A 19,088-nucleotide genomic window follows, 5' to 3' on the forward strand; every position below is an offset into this window, starting at 1 on the left:
GTATTTGTTTTTTTTCCTAATATATATATATATATATATATTTTTTCTGGTGTTGGGTGCCGAAGTATTTTATTTTGGTGCCTTATTTTTTTTAGTTATATTGTTCATGACAAAATGTGTATCGTGTGCAGTGTATATTTAATATATTAATAGCATACCATATGTATGCTATAGAAAATTTTATAATCTACAGTCAGCATTACAAGTCGAAAAAAAATTATCAATATTATCATTAATGGCATAAGCAATTGACATGCCGTTACTAAGAGATTATTTACAACATACCAAAAAAAAAAAAGTCATAAAATTGAAAATTTGGCTTGCTTTTATTATATACTGTTGATGTGATACTGTAAAAATTCAATTTTATTATAGGGGTGGTGATTGATTGCGTGAGAGAGAGAGAAAGTGTTCTGTATTCCTACACAGGGCATAGCTTTTTATTTTCCCACTCAAATGTTGGCACCTTTGGCGACTAATGTCAAATTTTGTCGGCACAAAATTTAGTATAGTCAAACCAACTCTAACAGTGACTAAAATGTTAGTCGCCAAAAGAAGACATTTGGCGACTAATTTTTCTTTCGTTGGAAAAAAATGAATGTATCACGACTAAATTTTTTTTTGTTGCGAAAACTTTATATTTGCCGACTAATTTTTTAGTCGCCAAAGAGTAACAGTAATATCATGGCTGTATTTGCTGACTGAATTTATTTTAGTCAGCAAAAATTAGCATACCACGATTAAAACAGACTTTAGTAGCCTAAAAACTAGACTAGTGCAGACAAAAAAAAGTATTGGTCGCCTATTATGGCATATTTAGCGACTAAAATTTTTTTTGGTGGCCAATAAATATTATACCCAACTAAAAAAATTTAGTAGCTAAATCCTAAACCAACACCGACCAATACATTTTTTAGTCACCAAAAATTGTACTTTTGGCGACTAAATTCCTTTTAGTCGTTAAATGTGGTTGGCAAAAATGTAAATTGTTGTAGTGCATATTCCAAAATGCCTTTTTTTTCTTTTTTTGTGTGCTAATAGATCGATAATAGCTGGCGTGGTGCTTATGCAAACTGGTTCTTGTATACATATTACAGACTGGTTGGCCATTTGCTTTGTTAATGCTGATATAGTGTAAAATATATTCACATCCATTAAAAATAGTTTGGTTGCCAATTAATTGCTATTTTGTAAAAAGTTGTCGCCTCTCTCTTTCTTTCTCTCTACGTGCACACACGTAGATGCCCAAACATAAGGATAAGATAGGAGGGGAGAAAAACAATGAAATCATATTTGCCTCAAAACATTTTTCTAATATTTTTTCGTTAAATCTCTATGAACATCTTTTTTTTATACAACAATGAATATCAAAAGCAACAATCTTAACTGCCTCTTTGCATACAGAGGCAAAACTGCTTATATCTGACCCTTTCTAGGCCCTATAGTGGCGGGAGGTTCATACATTGGGCTGCCCCTGTGAAAAATATTTGCCATTGACAATTCTCACTAGCTCATTCTTGCTATCAATCATTGACAAAGAGAGCACTCACGTCTAATTGATCAATAATAAAGCATTATTATCATCAACATGAATTTTATGCAGTGATGAAACTATGAAGGAATTAGGGGGCACATGTTCCCCACTCATTTTTTCTTTTTTCTTTTTTCTTTTTTTGCATATAAGGAAAATAATTAATAAATAGAAAATTTATATAGAAATAACATTTAGAATGATTTCTTAAAGATGTTTTTCAAATTACAAAAATAATGATGATGGTTTTGATTGAAAATGAAGAAATTACGAAAAATCACATTATTATGTATGAAAATTATATTAAAAAAATCCAGTGTAACAGTGATACTAAATCATCACTTACATGTAAATATAGTTAACCCCAATATGAAATGTAAAATTATTGAATTGTTAGTTATATTTAACAAGTGGGATTAACCATCCATGCATTATTTTACTATTGGTTAGTGATACCATATATCGATGATGATGTGGTATCACTATTATTTATATATTATATAATCTATCATAAGATATACAATACTCTTTTGCATTGCTATAATACATTAGTTATAAGTAACACCATATTTCTAATTCTGATTTTTTACAAGGGCAATTGTAAAAACAAAAATTTTAAAACTTTTGTATTAAATATTTAAGATTTTGTGCTTAATATTAATTTAAAAAATTATTATCTATTGTTATTGATTATGAGATAAAAAAAAATTAAATTTTAATTAATACACTACAGGAATTCGCAATTTTGCCGACTAAAAATTTAGTCGGCAAAAGTCCATTTTTAGTCGGCAAAAGTTATCCATGACTAATTTTTTTAGTTTCCACTTTGGTTTCCAATTGAGGGTCGCAGAAAGTAATTAGTGACTAAAAAAAAATTTTGTTGGGAAAAAGTTATATTTGCCGACTAAATTTTTGGTTGTTGAATGTTACATTACCGTGACTAATCCATTTTGTTGCTAAAACACTTTAGTCACCAAAAGTGATCTTTTCCCAACTAAATATGTTAGTCGCCAATTGTCACGTTCCCCAACCAAAAGTGTTAGTTGCCAAAAGTAATGTTTGAGCAACTAAAACTTTAGTCGGCAATAGACTTATTCACAACCAAACACTTTGGTTGCTAAAATTAATAATTTTACTGACTAATTATTAGTTGCCAAATGTACCCTTTCGCCTACCAACATTTTGGTCGCCAAATCTGAATAGTGAACCATCGACTAATCACTTGGTCACCAAAAGAGGAAAAACCAAACGAAATTTTGATCGTCAATTCAATTCTTTTTGTTGATGAAAATAAAAATAAAATATAAAAAGAATTCCATTTGATCTGTATGATATTTAATAATCCATCTAAACCATTCAATATAACCTGTAGTTTGCAAGAATCATTCAAACCAATAAAATCAATTAAAAAATGGTCATGTAATCTATATAAGTTTTCATTCACAAGTAATTCCAAACTACATAATTGTCCAATTAAAATGGTCATGTAATCTATATAATTATCCAATTTACATTCATCTAGTATAAAAATTTAAAACACAACAAGTAGTTATGTTTTAAATTTTTATCAATAAGCATCTATCCAAAAATATAACTAGTAGGCTATCCAAATACTTTCCTTACGCTTCTAGCCAAAAATATATAATCCTTCAAAAAATGTAACAAGTGCCAAATAGTCCTATACAATTCAGCTTCGTGCACGAGTTCATCCATTTGTACAACAGAAAAACAAAAATAATGTAAGGTAGTTTTTTTTATGCTTCATGTGAATTTATATTAGCACATTGAAACAGGAAAACAAGGGATTGCTGGCTATTGTCTGATTGTGTTTTGATTTTGCCTAAACTAGAATGACAGTTGAGGCAGGGCAAGGTAGAGTCAATTTAAGGTCAGTGCATGAGATTGACAGTGAGAAACCTCAAGTCTCTGAAAGCTCCAATCAAAGCCAAAAACAAGAGTGATGTTTTCAGTGGATATGCCCTACCAGATCTTGGGTATCATTTTTCACGACAACCTACTCAAGAATTTATATCATTTCCCCCTTTTTCATTTTGAAGTACAGAGCTTTAGGGGGATGCATGATTTCTGTGTTGTTATTCCACTATAAACCATCATTCATCTTTTAAATTGCCACATTTCAAATATCTTCTTGTCACATCCAGTTAAGTTCATATCAAAATTTTCATTTTTGAGTCTTCTAAAATTTATGCTTGGGATAATTTGTCAATGGCAAAGCCATTCATATATTGGGTACAGACCTCAACGATCCCCTCAATTTTCCATACATCATCAACTATTTAAGTTAGCCTGTGAGTAGTCAGTCCATTGCTCCCTTAGCAATTATCAAGAAGAACATATTCAGCTCAGTTTCTTAACCATTTTTTTTTATTGGACAAAACTAAACTTCATAAACAACTGCTATCTTGTTTATTTTTTAGTCGCTGAAAATAAATTTTTGCCAACCAAACTTTTGGTTGCAAAAACAAAAACAAAAAAATTTTATTTTTTATTCGGCGACTAAATAATTTTAGTAGCCAAAACTAACTATACAACGACTAAAATATTTTTTAGTTGCTGAAATAAATTTTTGTCGACCAAACTTTTGGTTGCCAAAAAAAAAATGTAAAATTTTGTGTTTCATTCGGCGACTAAATAATTTTAGTAGCCAAAACTAACAATATAGCAACTAAAAAAATATTTTTTAGTTGCTGAAAATAAATTTTTGGAGACCAAATTTTTGGTCGCCAAAGATAAAAAGAAAATTTTTGTTTTTCATTAAGTGACTAAATAATTTTAGTAGCCAAAACTATCCATATAGCGATTAAAAAATGTTTTAGTCGCTGAAAATAAATATTTGAAGACCAAACTTTTGGTCGGCAAAGAATTTTTTTTTTTTTTGTTTTTCATTTGGCGACTAAATAGTTTTAGTAGCCAAAACTATCTGTACAATGGCTAAAATATCTTTTAGTCGCTGAAAATAAATATTTGCCGACCAAACTTTTGGTCGCCAAAGAAAAAAAGTAAATTTTTGTTTTTCATTCGGCGATTAAATAATTTTGGTAGTCAAAACTAACTATACAACGACTACAATATTTGTTTAGTTGCCAATTGTGGCAAATGTAGCGACTAAATTTTTTTTGGTTGCCAATTGTGGCATTTTTAGCCACTAAATTTTTTTTAGTCGCCAATAATCAATATACCCCGACTAAAAAAATTTAGTAGCTAAATATTATACTTTTGCCGACGAACTCACTATTTTGGTCCCCAATTCTACAACTTTTGGCCACCAAAATTTTTTTAGTCTGTACAAATGGTCACCAAAAGTGTATTTTCTTGTAGTGATAAGTGCCCCTTTGAACTATTTTCCTGGCTTCGCCATTGAAAGAGAGTGTCTGCTCCATTTGGCAATATTCATCTTCAACCTAGGAAATGCCTCTGCTTTGAACTTGGTTTTTTAAATTAAAATCCATAATGTTATAGTACAGATTTACGTGGAAATTTATTCCAACTATTTTGAGATATTTTGAACTTATGCATTGTTTGTTTTAGCATAAAACACTTTCTATGTGAAATATTTCTCGAAAACATCTTCCACATAAAATGATTTTTGTGATTAGTTGAGATCTTGGAACCGATGAGCTATTGATGGTGGTGGTAGAGTGGTGATGATGGTGTTGATAGTATTGGTGGCATTGTTAAGACTCTAGAAAATATTTCCACGTTTTGAATACAAAAATCTATTTCCTACCTAAAAATTTAAAAAAAAAAAAAACTTGCTTTTTCATTGATCATGAAAAAAAAAAAAAAAACTTGTAATTGTCTTCTAATAATCAAGTTCAAGTGATGAATTTCTTGGAGTATTCAAATAATGGTATACCATATTTCTTAGTACACAGTGTATTCTTATTGGACAAACACACAACCAACATAATATGGTATTTCGAAAAGACATGATAATTACTTCACATAACCGACTACAGAAAATACATGTGATCATCCTCATTAGACGATAAAGCCTATCATTAGAAAGTCCGCACAACTCATGGTAGAATCCCACCATCTAACATGTATGACATCTATCTGTATTTTTGTATATTCAATTTGGTATCCGTAAAATTATTGAGACTTTAAAGATTTCTTGACGTAAAACAAAAAAAAAAAAAAAACAACTTTATTACTATTATTCAATCACCATCACAACAAGCTTTTCTTATTTTGAGTAATTAAACATAATCACTCACTGTAAACTACAATTACAAACCCGTACACCACACAAACATACAACATGTGCTTCTTAATTATTTAGATTCAACCATATATATAGATATATCTCACATAATCCACTTCCAAGTTCCTATGCATGCTTGTGATTGCCCTTCAATGTTCATAAGTACTAATATCTGGCCTCGGCTCAAAATCTTTAACAAATGATTTGCCTTTCAGATCAACTTCATTGTCATGGTAAGGCCTTGGCTCAAAGTCTTTCACGAAAGCCTTCTTCTCTGCAGAATCATTGACAAGTTGATTGTTGTTTGTTGCTGCTTCTGTTGTCGTGTGATAGTCGGTTTTCTTGTTGGAGAGAGGTGACGACACCAAGCCCTAGTGGATGATGAGGCCTTCAATTGCTTCCGACATGGGCTGATCTTTCATGATGACTTGCCAGTATTCTCCTTGGTCTATTCTTGTATCAACACTGCTAGCAACAAGCTGCTCAATAAAGAGACACACAAAGAGTTACAACTTATTTGATTTTTGTGATCAAAATGCTAGTTTCTTTTATAAAATACTCAAAATTGTATCAGGCCCATGAGATCTTTATGAAGTTTGGGATGCCAAGTTAAAATTATTTAGATTTCGAAGGGGCTAAAATATATGAGATTATATAATGTTGATAGTTCTTAAACCCCTTGGGGTTTGGAGGTTTATTTTCAGATTAATGCACAATTATACAACAAAACCAACCCTTCAAACCTAAAAAGTGAAATTTCACACTTTCCAAACTGTGGAATTTTTTAGTTTTTAAAATTTCAGTTTTAAAATTGTGAAATTCTATAATGGATTTGTACACAGACACATGATTCTAATCTCAGGGATGGACTTATATAATTGAAAAATATTTTTAACTAATACTAATACAATAAGGGTGGTTTTCGAAACCTAGAAAGCTGGTTGCTTCCAAGCATCCCTTTGGTCCATCCTATATATTATGTACTACTTTGCCCTGGGAGAATGCTTATCCTTACCAGGAACAATGAGAAGAGAGTGAAGAGAGCACAAGCTGATCCCATGTCTTCAATCACTAATCAAAATTACTCTCGAGTCCTTCTCTATTCTGCATGTTGGCTCTATGACCACTTGCTATTTATAGAGATTGATTAAGAAATATATATATAAAAAAACCCATAAACTATGTATGAAGCACAAACACAGACACGGATACGGTGATTTCAAAAAAAATGGTGACACATCGGCGAACACGGCAAATTATAATTATTTTTATTATATATATTTGCTATGTAGATTAATATTATGTTACCAAATAATCAAAATTAATACAAACTGACATCAATTCAATATATATATATATATATAAATATAAACCACTACATTTAAACAAATTAATAGATTATCTATATTTGAACATGCATGTCCCCGCCATGTCTCCTGCACAAAAAAAATAAAAATAAATAAATGGACACGCCATTTGGCATGCATGTCCCTATTGTATTTTTGTCGTGTCCCTTCCGTGTCTCCTACAAAAAAAAAATAAAAAATTAAGGGGACACACCATTTAGCGTGTCCCGTACATGTCCCCCGCATGTCCCCATGTCCGACAATGCTACGATGCCTATTTTGAAGTGTCCATACTTCATAGACCATAAGATTCATTTTGGTGAGGAAAAAAAAAAATCATAAGATTCAGGTTGATGATAATAATGGATAATAATGCATTGTTATTGATGGATTAGATGTTGGTGCTCTCTCCAGTAGCGGAGGGAAAGAAGGCCTAGGAGGTCACGTGGCCCCCTCAGTTTTGATTTTTTTTTTGTTTTTTGTTTTTTGTGTGTGTGTGTGTGTTGTTGTCATATAAAAAATGTATTTTTTTTCTTAACATGTTTTTTGGTTAAGTGTTTATTGTATTGTTCACGACAAGTAATTATTTGATACTTTGAGAGCACTATGTAGTATTATTTACGTAGTAGTTTAAATCAATAGTATAGCGAAAAATCTTATAGATTTGATATAATGAACTCATTATTTTTAGGCAGTTGACAGACCACTTAGTGTGATTTATGATTTCCCATGCTTTGAGCATCACGTAAGCAATGCTATATGGTATTCTATACTATTTAATAATTTTCATTCAAAACACATCATTGATAAGCAATGTCATCTTTTTAGTATTTTTCTATCAAATAAAAATTAAATAGATTTTATAATAATTTGTGCTATAAAGGATGCGTTTTTGTTTTCTAAAATTAGGAATTTTGATCCATAATTTTTTGTGTTAAAATTGCAAAGTTACATCACCATTCCGCACTGAGCTATTATACACTATTATAGAATTTTAGTTTGTTCCTATTAATAATGAATATGTAATTTTTTATGCTTAAATTTAACTTATAAAATTATTATTATCTTAATGCTGATCATGATTTTTTAAAAAATAAAAATTATAATTAATAATGCCCCTCCAACATAATTTCCTAATTCCTCCACTGGCTCTCTGTGTTTATGATTATTATAATATTGAGCTCTCGTTATGGGTAATAATGAGCTAGAATCCAAGAGGAAGAAAAATTGTTTTAGTGTGGATTTGATATCTTATCTTGTCTATTTTTGGTAACATGTCAATTTCAAGATTAGTTGAAAAGTTGTTTTAGTGTGGATTCGATATCTTATCTTGTCTATTTTTGGTAACATGTCGATTTCAAGATTAATTGAAAAGTTGTTTTAGTGTGGATTCGATGTCTTATCTTATCTATTTTTGGTAACATGCCGATTTCAAGATTTATTTTTGGTATATGACAAGAGTCACTACAACAAATTACATTTTTGGTGATTAAATTTAGCAATTAAAAAAAAATTAGTCGCCAAAAGTTGTGAAATTGGCGACCAAAAATTATATTTGTCGACAAAAGTACAATATTTATCTACTAAGTTTTTTCAGTCAGGGTATATTGATTATTGGCGACTAAATCAGTCGCTAAAAATGTTAGAATTGGCGACTAAAAATGCCGAATGAAAAATAATTTTTTTTTTTTTTATCTTTTGGTCGTCAAAAATTTATTTTCAGCGATTAAAAAATATTTTAGTTGCTATATAATTAGTTTTAGCTACTAAAATTATTTAGTCGCCGAATGAAAAATAAAAAATTACTCTTTTTTATTTTTTTTTATTTTTGGTGATCAAAAGTTTGGTCACCAAAAAATTATTTTTAACGATTAAAAAATATTTTAACCGCCAAAAAGCTAAAATACTTGGAGGGAGAGCTTTCAAATTTTGAAAGAATTTATAAAATTAATTGTTTGGCTGTGAATTTTGGCTGCGAATTGGGTAAAATTACCAATAAAATGACCAAAATGTTTTATTTATTTATTAAATAACCTGGACCCTAATCTCTCAGCAGCAGCCTCTCTCTTCCCACTCTCTCACTGTCTTCTGGATCGTTCTTTGATCTCTCCTCTCTCTCTGGCGATCGTTCTTTCCTCTCTTCTTTGGCAACACTTGTGGACTGGTTGCGGCTCCACACCGTATGAGGAGTCATCTCAATTTAGGAATCTCCAAGCCAGAAGAGGTTTCAGATGATACAGTGAAAGCTGTGGCTGATACTTTAAAGAATTCTAATTTTCTAGGTTTCTGAAGATGGTGAGTTTTTATTATTTCTATATTTCTGCCCTGTTTGGATGCTGTGGAGAAGATGTGGAAAAGAAAATTAAGAATTGTAGCTTGTGTCTGGTTTTATTTCTTTTGATATTGGGCAGAATTACATTGTTTGTGCGTTTTAGGTAAGAAGATTGGTAGGGCTACTGAGCTTTTGCTGCCATATGAGGTCATAGAATAATTAGACAGTAGGACAATTGTTGCATCACCCATAGAGTATGATGTCAAGCTTGAAGATGTGGAATCCTTCTTTGGTCAGTTTGCCAAGGTATTGGTTTCACCCCCTTTCCCCTTCCTTTTCTTTTCTTTTCTTTTTCTCAGTAATTTAGGTACTTTTGAGCATGCCTATCCTTTTGTAGAATCTCCTAATACTTATGTACAGAACTTAGCTGGGTAACGTAGGTTTTCTTCTTGATTGTAATGTCTTTGAAAGAAGCCTACTTTTGTTTCAACTACCCTTGTGAAATGTTCACAATGTATGTGTAGTCATTTTCTGAAAAACTGTTTTTGATTTTTATTTTTGTTGAAAACAACTCAATTTTCAGGGACAGACATTTTGCACACAAAAAAGAAAGTAATGGGTGCTTTTGAACTTTTTATGTTAACGAAAACATAAAAACTACTCGCTTTTAATTTTAATTTTTTTTTTAGATGTCTTTTGAAATCATCACTTAATGTTATGCTGTGTTTTAGACCTCAATTTGGAACCTGCAATTCCCCTGATTGTTGGCAGATGAGGATCGTATTCTTCTTTTTATAAGTTTTCAGAAAAAGGCCGAGCCTCGAAGTAAGTTGTCATTTGAAGACTAAAAGAACCAACTCAACAATTTCAAAAAAGATAGATGAAAACCAATTAGGGGAATTGCACGTGATCATGAAAAAGAAAAATACTGAAAATAGGAAATATGATTTGTGCATGTAAGTTGCTTTACCTGTCACATTGTTGCTGTAAAGTATTCCCTCATGACTGGTTTGAAGATTAATTTCCCAACATAATCAATCTGATTATTGAACTAAATGTAAGTTAAAAATGATGTTTTGATGGTATCGGACTTCACTTTCCACATGAGTGCAGACAAAGTTATATGGTGTTAGGTTTTATTCTTGGCAATCCCGTTTGACAAAACTCCTTTCAGTTGTATTTATTTTCGCACTTTTTATTTCAGTGAGGCTATGAGTCTTTTAGATGCGAATCCAACCCGAATTGTGCCTTTCAGAAAAGTTTATGATGCTAAAGCTTTCAAGATTGCCACTTCGCTGATTATGACGGGGATCGAGCTGCCCGGTCAGCTCGCGGGGGTCCAGGGGGCAGCGCCCCTTGGCGGGTCCGGGGCAGCGCCACGGCGGAGTCGAGGGACAGCGCCCCCGAAGCAAAATGCAAAAATGCATTCAAAGTTGCATGTTCGATCATGTTATATTTTTCCAGTTTTTCCAGTTTTGGCCTGTCCGCTCGAGCGGGGAAAGGGACGCTCGAGCGGGGATTGGAAGCTCTCAACATCTCTGCAGTCGCCCAAAAAATACTGGTGGGTGTGATTTTACGCTCGAGCGGATTCTCCTACGCTCGAGCGCATCTCAGTTTGTTCGCACGCAGTTTTTGGTCCGTCCGCTCGAGCGGGCTGTGTTGAGCTCGAGCGGACCGCGCGATCCCAGATTTCCAGATTTGATTAAAGAGTTGGTTTTCTTCTGAAATTAGGATTGCTTTGGTTCTCTATAAATACTTGATTTTTTTCCCAAAACTGTGTAATTTGATTGAACTTCTCCAGATCTTATTTTTGGATCTTAAGGTTTATATCTGGAGATTTTTTGCTAGTTTTCTTTGATGTTTTTATTGAGTATTCAACTCATGGTTTAAAGAGAGTACATCAAAGGTTGTGTTTTGTTCTACAAAAGAGAGAGTTGTTCTTCGGTGGATTTTGAAGAATTCGAGCCTGAAGCTTTGGTGGAATCCGGAGTGGCTCATCAGAAAGACAATTCCGTGGTGAAGATGGGGTTGGAAGAGGCACATAAAGGTTGGTTCAATTAGGCGTTGTGGATTCGCTAGGTAATTGAGAGTATATCTGTGTAATTCCTTTAATTCTTCTTAGTGGATTGTCTTGTGGCTATTGCCCGTGGTTTTTTGATCACAGTTGGAGGTGTCCAATTGTGGTTTTTTCCACGTTAAAATTGTTGTGTCTCTTTGTCTTGATTGTTTGATTGGGATTGTTATATTCTGCTTAAAATTGATACATAATCACAAATCAACATCTAGGGGATTTCTAGATTTTTCATATGGTTATATAGTCATCCATTTGAGTAGAATATTTCTATATCTAGGCAAAACCATCACTATAGGAAATTGTACTTTTGCCGATGAAAATTTTTGTCAGCAAAAGTCCATTTCTAGTTGGCAAAAATTTTTTGCGACTAAATTTTTTGGTCACCACTTTGGCGCCAATGGAGGGTCGGGAAAAGTAAGTAGCGACTAAAAATTTTTTTAGTTGGGAAAAAGTTTCTATTTGCCGAACAAATTTTTGGTAGCTAAATAAATATTTACCGCGACTAAACCATTTGTAGCTAAAACAGTTTAGTCGTCAAAAGTGATATTTTTCCAACTAAATATGTTAGTCACCAATTGTCATATTTCATAACGAAATATATTGGTCGCCAATTGTTACATTTTACAATGAAACATGTTAGTCGCCAAAAGTCACATGCCACGACCAAACATGTTAGTCACCAAAAGTAATGTTTGCACAACCATTACTTTAGTTGGCAATAGACCTATTAGCAACTAAACCCTTTGGTTGTCAAAATTAATAATTTTACTGAATAATTATTTAGTTGCCAAATGTACCCTCTTGCCTACCAATGTTTTGGTCGCCAAATGTGAGTGGTGATACACCGACTACCTTATTTAGTTGGCAAATTGGTTATTGATGTTTCCCGACTAATCACTTGGTCACCAAAAGAGGAAAAACAAAACTAAAATTTAGTCGCCAACATCCAACAAAATCAACCTGTAATTTATAATAATCCATCAAATCCATCCAATATAATCTGTAATTTGCAATAATCATGCAAACCAACAAAATCAACTGGATCATGAACATTCAATAAAATATATAAATTATTCAATCCTGAACGTATTTAATTAAAATCATCAACTTTTATAATTTTTCATCTACAAGTAATTCCAAACTAGATGTTCCTCCAATTAAAAATCCACTTGTAATCTATATAATCATCCAAGTCACATCCATCTAGCATAAAAATATAATCATCCAAGTCATATCCATCTAGTTATGTTTTAAATTTTTATCCATGCACATCTATCAAAAAATATAACTAGTAGTCTACCTAAATATTGTCCATACACATCCATCCAAAAATATAACTACTAGTCTACCCAAATATTTTCTATACATATCTATCCAAAAATATATAATTCTTCAAAAAAATGTAACAAGTGACAACTAGTCCTGTACAATTCAGCTTCGTGCACGAGTTCATCCATCTGTACCAAAGAAAAAGGTAAATAATGTCAGGTAATTTTTTTATGAAAATATTTGCACATCAAATTTTTTTCTCACATTTTTTGGTCTAAACTTCTAACAAGATTTCAATTTTGAGCCTGTTACAAAAAAATAAAATAAAAATAAATTCTATATTAGAGTTCTCATATTGTCAACATTTTCCCCCTTATTTTATGTTCCTTAATGAACACTAAAGTGACAAATATGGGTGTGTTTGGTAACGTTTACGTTTTCAGTTTATATTTATAAAAAATTTATAAACTGGTTTTTGTTTATTTTTTGAAAAACATAAACTACAAACGTGTTTGGTAATTGACAAAATGTTTAAAAAATTTAAAAAATATAAAAAAGAGTGAAAAATAGCAAGTGGTGGCAAGTGGCGGCGAAAGACGGTGGTGGAAAGTGGTGACAATGGGTGGTGGGTAGTTGGTGGTGGGTGACGGTAGTAGGTGGGTGCGTGATGGTGGCGGGTGGTAGCGAGTGGGTGGGGATGGTGGTGGCGGTGGTGGTGGTGGCGGTGGTGGTGGCTGGTGGTGGGTGGCGGATGACGGGTGTTGGTAGGTGGTGGCGGTAGGTGGCAGGTGGTGGTAGTGGGTGGGTGGGTGACGGTTGCGGGTGACGGGTGGTGCGTGGTGGCGAGTGGGTGGTGGTGGTGGTAGTGGTGGTGGCGGGCGGTGGGTGGTTGTGGCAGGTGGGTGGCGCATGGCGGGTGGTGGGTGGTGGCGGGTGGGTGGCGGATGGCGGGTGGTGGTGGGTGGGTGGTGATGGTGGTTGGGTGGGTGACGGTGGCGAGTGATGGGTGGTAGCGAGTAGGTAGTAGTGGCGGTGGCGGCGGCGGCGGCGGGTGGTGGTGGCAAGTGGGTGGCTGATGGCGGGTGGTGGTGGGTAAGTAGCGGGTAGTGGTGGGTGGGTGGGTGGGTGGGTGACGGTGGCGGGTGGTAGGTGGTAGCGAGTGGGTGGTGGTGAGTAGTGGTGGTAGGTAGGTGGCGTGTGGGTGATGGTGGTGGTGGTGGTGGTGGGTGGTTGGTGGTGGTGGTGGTGGCAGGTGGGTGGTGAGTGGTGATGGCAAGTAGGTGGCGGCTGGTGGTGGCGGACGGTGGATGGTAGTGGCGGGTGGTGGGTGGTGGGTGGTGGATGACAGGTGGGTGGTGGGTGGTGGTGGTGGTGGTGGTGGTGGCAAAGGGTGGGTGGTAATGGTGGCGAGTGGGTGGCAGGTGGGTGGTGGTGGTGGGTGGTGGCAGGTGGGTGGTGAGTGGTGGTGACAGGTGGTGGTGGCGGCGGGTGGGTGGTGGTGGAAAATGGTGGCGGGTGGTTGGTAGTGGTGGCGGAAGATGGTGGTGGAAAATGGTGGCGGGTGGTGGCTAGTGTTGGGTGGTAAAAAAAAAAAAAAAAACTATAAACTCAAAATGGAAAGACATTTTTTGTGTTTTCATTTTTTGGCAAAATTTATAAACTGAGACCACTGATTTATAAATCAAAAATTTTACCAAACAAGTTTTTATTTGAGTTTTTTAAATTTTTGTAAATATAAACAGAAAACTGAAAACGTAAGTGTTATCAAACAGCACCTTAGAGTTCTTATGTTGTCAACATTTTAAATCATTCATTAGGATTGGAGATGCTCTATCTAACAGGGTATAAAATGACGATTTGATTGTCGGCAAATTTGAATTTGGCGGATCAGGATGCTTTTGAAGGGAATGCATCCACTGTGTTGTATCACTCTGGAGAGTCCTGAGATCGGAGACCAGTCGAGGATCGGCTCTGGTATACCGATGGCAATGGTTTCTGGTAGATCTGACGGCAATGCCTCGAGATCTGTGGCCAGCTTCGCCGGTGTTCTCTACAAATGGACCAATTTTGGTAAAGGATGGAGATCGAGATGGTTTCTGCTCCGTAATGGCGTCTTTTCGTATTCGAAGATTCTCATGCCGGAGACTCTAGCTTGTTTTCCGGACGGCGAAGACGTTAGGTTGATCGGTGACGTCTCCTCCGGCCGCCTTTCGCGGCTCGACAGCTCCGGTGGAAGACACAAAAACCGCAAGACTCTTGGCATCGTTCATCTCAAGGTAAGAGCCTTTTTTAGAGAGAGAGAGAGAGAGCAATTACAAAAAAAAAAAAAATTTCCTCAATAAAATTTACTCCATTTGTGGTCAATAAAATTTACTCAATTTTTCATTAAAAATTTACTCAAGGTGAGAGCCATTTTTGTTTAGCACTATATTTATCCCGTGAATATGTTAAATTATGGTGTATGCATAGGCTGCATAGTTATTATTTTATTGGTTATAAGGTAGTGTTTCTTCATTTTATTAATGGTGTTTCTTCACCTATCATGTGACAGTTCTTTACCCTTTTATTTAGAGAACTGCATCTTCAGGCAGCTTTGGATCATTTGACAGTAATTCCATGTATCTCAAGTCAACCCCAATGTTATCCAGGATATATACTCTCAAGTCAGTTATACACACCTAAAATAAATAACAACTAAACTTGTAGTGGGTGGCCTCCTTGTAACATGATAGTCTCCTACTTGTAGACTTCTTCCTATTTCTCATATATGCCCTCAAAACTTTCACATAATTATGTTCAAATTATTTTATGTTTACGGTTACAAAATCTAATTGGAGAATGTATGCCCTATCTTAGCAAAAATGCTATATAAAGCCTCATAATGACCATTTATATTTACTATTTGACATAATAGATCTCTTGAAAATACTGTTAGTATTTAATAATTGTATATACCACATCATATTCTAAAATTCAATGATTATTACAACGATATCAACATTACATTTTTGCAAGGTTAGCAATATAATATAATAAGACGCTTGAGGCGGTCAATAGGATGCACTCAGTTATCACTTCTGAAAAGTTTATGGGCATTGAAAAAATGTATGTTATAACCCTTAAATATGATAATAATTAAATTTTGGTATTCCCTATTTCATATTTCTATAATTTATGTCTTGTATCAATATATTAGTCCTATATTAAATAACATTCAAAATTTTATACTTCAATTTAATCAATATAGTTAAGAATATCATATTTTAGTCACTCCAACAGGCTAATTATTACAATAACTATTTTAACAAAAAATTTCAAGACTAGTTACATTTGAATAGTCTTGGAAGGCTTTTTAAATAATTAATGTGTATAAATAGTAACATTGGAGTATATATAAAAAGAAATTAAAATTATCCAGGATAAAATTATCCAGCTTTGGAGTATATATAGTAACCTGGATAAACAGTATGTAGTTTATCTCTTCTTATTTCTGTTTTACATCTTCTATGTAAAATTAAAATTGTTTTGAGCATTAAAAAGTAGGTAACCCACTTTTCTGACTTTGTTTATGCAAAATTTGAGAATAACTGGCAATACCTCATTAGTGATAGGCTCGGGAGAGCAGTGGATTTTTAGTTTGCTTTCCAAAAACACAGGCATTAGTTTACTTCTTATAGCTCATACATGCTCAAAGCCTGCTCTGTATAGTATAGAGTTTGCATATTACCAATTCGAGGTGTTAACGTCCCAAAATCACCAAACAGCGTCGGAGTAGCACGAAACTTGGCACACATGACCGCCTAAGTACGAGAGACTTGTGGGAGAAGACGAGACTCAAATAAGGTTCCCGGTTTGGGCACTCTTAAGAAACAAACTAGTTTCTTAAGAAACTTAGAATTCGAGGTGTTAACATCCCAAAATCACCAAACGGCGTCGGAGTAGCACGAAACTTGGCACACACGACCGCCTAGGCACGAGAGACTTGTGGAAAAAGACGGGACTCGAATCGGATTCCCGGTTCGAGAGTTAGAGCCAGATTTCACTCTAGGCAAACTAGTTTTTTAAGAAACTTAGAATTCGAGGTGCTAATGCCCCAAAATCACCAAATGGGATCGGAGTAGCACGAAACTTGGCACACACGACCGCCTTGGCACGAGAGACTTGTGGGAGAAGACGGGACTCGAATCGGGTTCCCAGTTTTGGGAGTTAGAGTCGAATTTCGGTCTCGGCACAATTATTTACTTAATTATCTTTGTAATTGTATAGTAGTTAAATTTTTATGTTTTTTTTTGTAATTAACATATTAACACATAATTATATTGTCATTAATTGTTTTTATTTATTTTTTCCAGATATTTCCGGAGTAGGAGTTTGTTTCTTGTGGATTTCATGCTTGTGAAGAATGCCACTAATTTTTGTTCTTGTACCACGGAAAATGCTGAGGAAAAATTTAATTTTGGTTTATGTTATTTTGAATTATAAATAACATTATGTATTTAAACATTATATATGTATTATGGAACATTATATACTGGGGTAATTTTGTTAATGTATAGTTATGAATGCAAGAATATGTTTATTATGGAGAAATTGTTATTTTTATATAGAAATTTTTATATTATTTTGCAATTATTGGTTTCTATTTAAATTGTTTTTCATTGAATACAGGTAATTTTAATATTTTTAATTAATTTACAGCAAATTTTTTTTTTTGCGACGACACCTAACCGTTGCAAAAAGCAGTTATTTTTTATTTTTAATAATTATTGCATTTTTTGCGACAACACCACACTGTCGCAAAAAATCAAAACCTTTTTTTGGCAACATATTCAATGCCGTCGCAAAAAAAAAAAAAAATTTGCGATGGCAATTTTTGCCGTCTCAAATAAAACTTTTGGCGACGGTAAAACAGAGCCGTCGCAAAAGGTCTCTATTTTTACACATTATTGGCGACAGTAAAATGCCGTCGTAAATAATAGCATATGCCGTCGCAAAAAAAAAGGCGGCAACTAAAAAGTTTTTGTAACGCGCCCTCTATTATGATCCCCCCGTTTGCCGTCGCTAAAAGTTTTTTGAGACGACATGATGAGTATTTGCGACGGCATTTTGCCGTCGCAAAAAAACAAAATTTTTGTAGTGTTAGTACCTGCTTAGGTTGTAGCCGAGGTCCCTCAAACCTATACAAACCATTTTCTTTTGAATTCTCTCACCTTGCCCCTCTTAGCTAATATCATGGGCATGTTTGGTCGAGGGTAGACACCCCAGAGAAGCTTGAATACTTTAGGCAAAAGTTCTTCATCCCTGCCGACGTTCGTCTTAGGTTGGCTGGGGAGGAGGACTCTATCATGCCTAAAGACAATTCCATGCCCTTCCCAGTAGTAGCCTTCATTGAGTGCGGAGTTAGGTTCCCTCTTGACATCCTATTCCGCCAAGTCCTTCACTACTATAAACTTAACCCGATGCAATTGGCCATTAACTCTATAGAGTCATAAACGGTATAATTGCCTTAGCCAACAAAGAGAACGCTAGGATTACTCTAGCCAACATTCAATACTGTTATACCATGTGTGGCCTGAAGTCAGAAAGGGCTACATCTATTACCTTAAGCCGAGGTCCACAGAATACAAACTGATTGCCGACCTCCCAGACTCTAACAAGGGTGCTGGAGACAATTATTTCATCGTCTCGGGCAACTGGGAATTCCTATCAGATGATGACCTTCACCTCTACCCCTTAAGCCGAACAGTATTCAGAAAAGGAAATGGTAAGAGTGAAGTGTTACTTTACTTGCTTTCAAGCCTTTATTATTTTGATAATTTTGTATGTTCTAATATCTGTTCTTTACTTGCAATCCTTCCTCAGCCTCCTAAAGACTTTCGCAAGACATTCTTCCCCAACAAAGACTTCAAGAGGTTACTGGACTTGCCTATTAATCAGCGTAAGGCTCCTCTGCTCCTGAACTACATCCCGGCCTACAAGTCTATCCTCCTCGGTGTCCCTAAGAAGAGCAAGTCTCCACCCTCAGCAACAACTCCCCCAACTACCTTATCACCAAGGCCTGACCAAGCCTCAACATCCGACCCAGCAGAACAACCATCAACTTCTGCTCCACAACTAATTCCACCTTCTCAGCGTCAACGTAGACGTCGAGCTCCACTTATTGCCCCCGCAGGCAGAACTCGTAGCCGAAGGCGTCGACTTACGATCCGGCCAACCCACCAACTTCACTTCCAGCGATCCACTTCGGTAATAAAGTCACTGTCGCCATTGCCGCCGACAAGATGAGTCACAAAAAGGCTGTTGCAGATGACCTTCTAGCCGACATCCCTAATGTCGTCACAGTCCAATCTTTGCCTTCTCAGTCCTAG

General features: G+C 34.9%; 1 long non-coding RNA gene across 1 annotated transcript; it reads right to left on the reverse strand.

The window, feature by feature from the left end:
* Positions 1 to 5,719: 5,719 nt before the first annotated feature.
* On the reverse strand, positions 5,720 to 6,881 carry LOC114274296 (uncharacterized). The gene is made up of 2 exons (XR_003633364.2): positions 6,775 to 6,881; positions 5,720 to 6,238 (listed from the first exon to the last, which is right to left on the reverse strand). It is a non-coding gene; the product is annotated as an uncharacterized LOC114274296 (long non-coding RNA).
* Between the last annotated feature and the right edge of the window lie 12,207 nt (positions 6,882 to 19,088).

This window comes from Camellia sinensis, chromosome 2 (genome assembly GCF_055761805.1).
Source record: "Camellia sinensis isolate YWXY chromosome 2, ASM5576180v1, whole genome shotgun sequence".
In the NCBI taxonomy this organism is placed as follows: domain Eukaryota; kingdom Viridiplantae; phylum Streptophyta; class Magnoliopsida; order Ericales; family Theaceae; genus Camellia; species Camellia sinensis.